Genomic DNA, 6,726 nt, shown 5'->3' on the forward strand with positions numbered 1-6,726 from the left:
AACAACCGCCATTCGCCACTAAGTGGCGGTGACGTCACCACGACGCTTGTGCCAGGCTATGTGCACCCTGAGGCCACGTGAAGTATACTCACACAGGTACACACACAGTGTACTCACATACAGGTACACACACACAGTGTACACACACACACACAGTGTACACACACACACAGGTACACACACACAGTGTACACACACAGTGTACACACACACACAGTGTACACACACACAGATACACACACACAGTACACACAGTGTACACACACACACGTACTCACACACAGTGTACTCACACACAGGTACACACACAGTGTACACACACACAGTATATACACACAGGTACGTACACACACACACAGGTACACACACAGTACACACAGTGTACACACACACAGTGTACACACACAGTGTACTCACACACAGTACACACACACACAGGTACACACACAGTGTACACACACACAGTGTACACACACACACAGGTACGTACACACACACACAGGTACACACACAGTGTACTCACACACAGTGTACACACACACAGTGTACACTCACACACACACAGGTACGTACACACACAGGTACACACACACAGGTACACACACAGTGTACACACACACAGGTACACACACACAGGTACACACACAGGTACACACACACAGGTACACACACACAGGTACACACACACAGTGTACTCACAGCGGCGCGTAGCTGTACAGGTGGAAAATTCAGGAAGTAATAGCCCTGGTGAGCGGATAACAGACTCACACACCCACTCACACACTCACACAGGTACACACGCGTACACACACACACTCACACACACACTCACACACCCACTCACACACACAGGTACACACACGTACACACACACACAGTGACTCACACACCCACTCACACACCCACTCACACACTCACACAGGTACACACACGTGCACACACAGTGACTCACACACCCACTCACACACACACTCACACACCCACTCACACACTCACACAGGTACACACACGTACACACACACACGGTGACTCACACACCCACTCACACACCCACTCACACACACACTCACACACCCACTCACACACCCACTCACACACACACTCACACACACACTCACACATCCACTCACACACACACTCACACACCCACTCACACACCCACGCACACACTCACACAGGTACACACACGTACACACACACACAGTGACTCACACACCCACTCACACACCCACTCACACACTCACACAGGTACACACACGTGCACACACAGTGACTCACACACCCACTCACACACACACTCACACACCCACTCACACACTCACACAGGTACACACACGTACACACACACACGGTGACTCACACACCCACTCACACACCCACTCACACACACACTCACACACCCACTCACACACCCACTCACACACACACTCACACACACACTCACACATCCACTCACACACACACTCACACACCCACTCACACACCCACGCACACACTCACACAGGTACACACACGTACACACACACACAGTGACTCACACACCCACTCACACACACACTCACACACCCACTCACACACCCACTCACACACCCACTCACAGACACACTCACACACCCACACACACTCACACATCCACTCACACACACACTCACACACCCACTCACACACACACTCACACACCCACTCACACACCCACGCACACACTCACACAGGTACACACACGTACACACACACAGTGACTCACACACCCACTCACACACACACTCACACACCCACTCACACACCCACTCACACACACACTCACACATCCACTCACACACACACTCACACACCCAACCCACGCACACACTCACACAGGTACACACACGTACACACACACACACAGTGACTCACACACCTACTCACACACACACTCACACACCCACTCACACACCCACTCACACACACAGTGACTCACACACCCACTCACCCACCCACTCACTCACCCACCCACCCACTAACGCACTCACTCACTCACCTACTCACCCACTCACTCACCCACCCACTCACCAACTCACTCACTCACCCAATCACTCACCCACTCACTCACCCACTCACTCACTCACCCACTTACTCAGTGACTCAGACACCCACCCACACACCCACCCACTCACTCACCCACTCACTCAACCAGCCACACAGCCACTCACATACTCACTCACTCACCCACTCACTCACACACCCACCCACACACTCACTCACTCACCCACCCACCCACTCACGCACTCACCAACTCACTCACTCACCCACCCACTCACACACCCACCCACTCACACACTCACTCACCCACCCACTCACTCACCTACTCACCCACCCACTCACCCACCCACTCACTAACTCACTCACCCACTCACCCACCCACTCACTCACCCACCCACTCACACACCCACTCACTCACCCACTCACTCACTCACCCACTCACCCACTCACTCACCCACTCACTCACTCACCGACTCACTCACTACTCACTCACCCACCCACCCAACCACTCACTCACTCACCGACTCACTCAATACTCACTCACTCACCGACCCACTCACTCACCCACCCACCCACTCACCAACTCACTCACCCACCCACTCACTCACCCACCCACTCACTCACCTACTCACCCACTCACTCACCCACCCACTCACCCAATCACTCAGCCACTCACTCACCCACCCACCCACTCACCAACTCACTCACCCACTCACTCACCCACTCACTCACTCACCGACTCACTCACCCACTCACCCACTCACTCACCCACTCACTCACTCACCTACCCACCCACTCACTCACCCACCCACTCACTCACCGACTCACTCAATACTCACTCACTACTCACCGACTCACTCACTACTCACTCACCCACTCACTCACTTACTCACCCACCCACCCACCCATTCACTCACCCACTCACTCACCCATTCACTCACTCACCCACTCACTCACCCACTTACTCACCCACTCACTCACCCACTCACTCACCCACTCACCCACTCACTCACCCACTCACTCACTCACCCACTCACTCACCCACTCACTCACCGACTCACTCACTAGTCACTCACCCACCCAACCACCCACTCACTCACCCACCCACCCAACCATCCACTCACTCACCCACCCACTCACTCACCCACTCACTCACCCACCCACTCACCCACCCACTCACTTACTCACTCATCCACTCACTCACCCACTTACTCACCCACTCACTCAGTCACATTATACTTGAGTGAGGCCTTCACAGCTTTCCCGCTAAGAGCACTTGCCCCTAACGTCTGTTAAGGCTACACGGGGCATCTTTATCTTAGTCTATGGGTGTGTCTCTGTGTGTGACTGTGTGTGTGTCTGTGTGCCTGTTTCTCTGTGTGTATGTCTGTGTGTGTGTCTGTGTGTGTGTGTGTCTGTGTGTGACTGTGTGTGTGTGTGTCTCTGTGCGTGTGTCTGTATGTGTCTGTGTGTGTGTGTCTCTGTGTGTGTGTCTGTGTGCCTGTTTCTCTGTGTGTGTGTGTCTGTATGTGTCTGTGTGTTTCTGTGTGTGCCTGTGTCTGGCTGTGTGTGTGTCTGTGTCTCTGTGTCTCTGTCTCTGTGTGTGTCTGTGTGTCTGTGTGTGTGTGCGTCTGTGTGCGTGTGTCTGTGTGTGTGTCTGTGTGTGTGTCTATGTGTGTGTCTGTGTGTGTGTCTCTGTGTGTGTCTGTGTTTGTGTGTCTCTGTGTGTGGCTGTGTGTGTGTGTTTGTGTGTGTCTGTCTGTGTGTCTGTGTGTGTGTGTGTCTGTGTGTCATTGTGTGTCTCTGTGTGTCTCTGTGTGTGTGTCTGTGTGTGTGTCTGTGTGTGTCTGAGATCCATAGAGACCCACACAGAGATACGTAGAGATACATAGAGACCCACACAGAGATACAGAGACCCATAGAGACACATAGAGACCCACACAGACATACATACAGAGAGACCCATAGAGATACATAGAGACCCATAGAGACCCATAGAGACTCATAGAGATACAGAGAGACCCACACAGAGATACATAGAGATACATAGAGATACACAGAGACCCATAGAGATACACAGAGACTCATAGAGATACACAGAGACTCATAGAGATACACAGAGACCCAGAGACCCACAGAGACCCATAGAGACCCATAGAGAGACACAGAGACTCATAGAGACACACAGAGACCCACACAGAGACCCATAGAGATACACAGAGACACACAGAGACCCATAGAGACACACAGAGACCCACACAGAGACCCATAGAGATACACAGAGACTCATAGAGATACACAGAGACCCATAGAGACCCATAGAGATACACAGAGACCCATAGAGACCCATAGAGATACACAGAGTCTCATAGAGACCCATAGAGACCCATAGAGATACACAGAGACCCATAGAGACTCATAGAGACACACAGAGACTCATAGAGACCCACAGAGACACACAGAGAGACACACAGAGACCCACAGAGACCCACAGAGACCCATAGAGACTCATAGAGACACACAGAGACTCATAGAGATACACAGAGACCCACAGAGATCCACAGCGATACACAGAGACCCATAGAGACCCATAGAGACCCACAGAGACCCACAGAGACCCATAGAGATACACAGAGACACACAGAGACCCATAGAGACAGAGACCCACAGAGACCCATAGAGACACACAGAGACCCATAGAGACCCATAGAGATACACAGAGACTCACAGAGACCCATAGAGACTCATAGAGACCCATAGAGACCCACACAGAGACCCATAGAGATACACAGAGACCCATAGAGACTCATAGAGACCCACACAGAGACCCATAGAGATACACAGAGACCCATAGAGATACACAGAGACTCATAGAGACCCACAGAGACTCACAGAGACCCACAGAGACCATAGAGATACATAGAGACCCACAGAGACACACAGAGACCCATAGAGATACACAGAGACCCATAGAGACACACAGAGACCCACAGCGATACACAGAGACTCATAGAGACCCATAGAGACCCATAGAGAGACACAGAGACTCATAGAGACCCATATACATACACAGAGACCCATAGAGACACACAGAGACCCACACAAAGACCCATAGAGATACACAGAGACTCATAGAGATACACAGAGACCCATAGAGAACCATAGAGATACACAGAGTCTCATAGAAACCCATAGAGACACACAGAGACCCATAGAGATACATAGAGACCCATAGAGACTCATAGAGACACACAGAGACTCATAGAGACCCACAGAGACACACAGAGAGACACACAGAGAGACACACAGAGACCCATAGAGATACACATAGACCATAGAGACACACAGAGACCCATAGAGATACACAGAGACCCATAGAGACCCATAGAGATACACAGAGACCCATAGAGACCCATAGAGATACACAGAGACCCATAGAGACCCACACAGAGACCCATAGAGATACACAGAGACTCATAGAGACCCATAGAGACCCATAGAGACACACAGAGACTCATAGAGACCCATAGAGACCCACAGACACCCGTAGAGATACACAGAGACCCATAGAGATACACAGAGACCCATATAGATACATAGAGACCCATAGAGATACATAGAGACCCATAGAGATACACAGAGACTCATAGAGACACACAGAGACTCATAGACACCCACAGAGACTCATAGAGATACATAGAGACCCATAGAGATACACAGAGACTCATAGAGACCCACAGAGACTCATAGAGACACACAGAGACCCATAGCGATACACAGAGACCCATAGAGATACACAGAGACCCATTGAGACACACAGAGACTCATAGAGACCCATAGAGACCCATAGAGACCCATAGAGATACACAGAGACACATAGAGACCCATAGAGATACATAGAGACACATAGAGACCCATAGAGATACACAGAGACCCATAGAGACCCACACAGAGACCCATAGAGACCCATAGAGATACACAGAGACTCATAGACACTCACAGAGACTCATAGAGGGACACAGAGACCCATAGAGATACACAGAGACCCATAGAGACCTATAGAGATACATAGAGATACATAGAGACCCATGGAGACCCACACAGAGACCCATAGAGACCCACAGAGATGGAGTACAAAGTAAACACGCATTAACAGAGGAACGAGCGCGATGACGTCATGTAACCTGATAGTCGATGACGCCACGGGCCAGTTGTCCTCTGCGCAAACGGTCAGGTCGAGCGCGTCACCGGCAAAAATCCGCATAAATTATGTTAACGCTTAATTATATTCATTTTGCCCGGGCAATATTTAACGCATAAATTATGACTCTCAATGTGCCCGCCCACGATACATAAATTATGTTAATTTAGTTTGTGTGGTTTGGTTATTTCCTACATAAATTATGTCAATCAGTCTCTGTGGGGCGTGGTTAGATGCTGATGACTTTGCCCTTTGGACCGGCAAAAGGGAGCTTTGAGTGCACAGGTGAGAGAGTGTACAGGTGAGTGTACAGGTGAGTGAGTGAGTGTACAGGTGAGTGTACAGGTGAGTGTACAGGTGAGTGAGTGTACAGGTGAGTGTGCAGGTGAGTGTGTGTACAGGTGAGTGTGCAGGTGAGTGAGTGTACAGGTGAGTGAGTGAGTGTACAGGTGAGTGTGCAGGTGAGTGAGTGAGTGTACAGGTGAGTGTGCAGGTGAGTGAGTGTA

The sequence above is a fragment of the Petromyzon marinus genome, unplaced genomic scaffold (assembly GCF_048934315.1).
Source record: "Petromyzon marinus isolate PM22_M1 ecotype Great Lakes invasive population unplaced genomic scaffold, UKy_Petmar_22M1.pri1.0 PM_Scaffold_54, whole genome shotgun sequence".
Classification (NCBI taxonomy): Eukaryota; Metazoa; Chordata; class Hyperoartia; order Petromyzontiformes; family Petromyzontidae; genus Petromyzon; species Petromyzon marinus.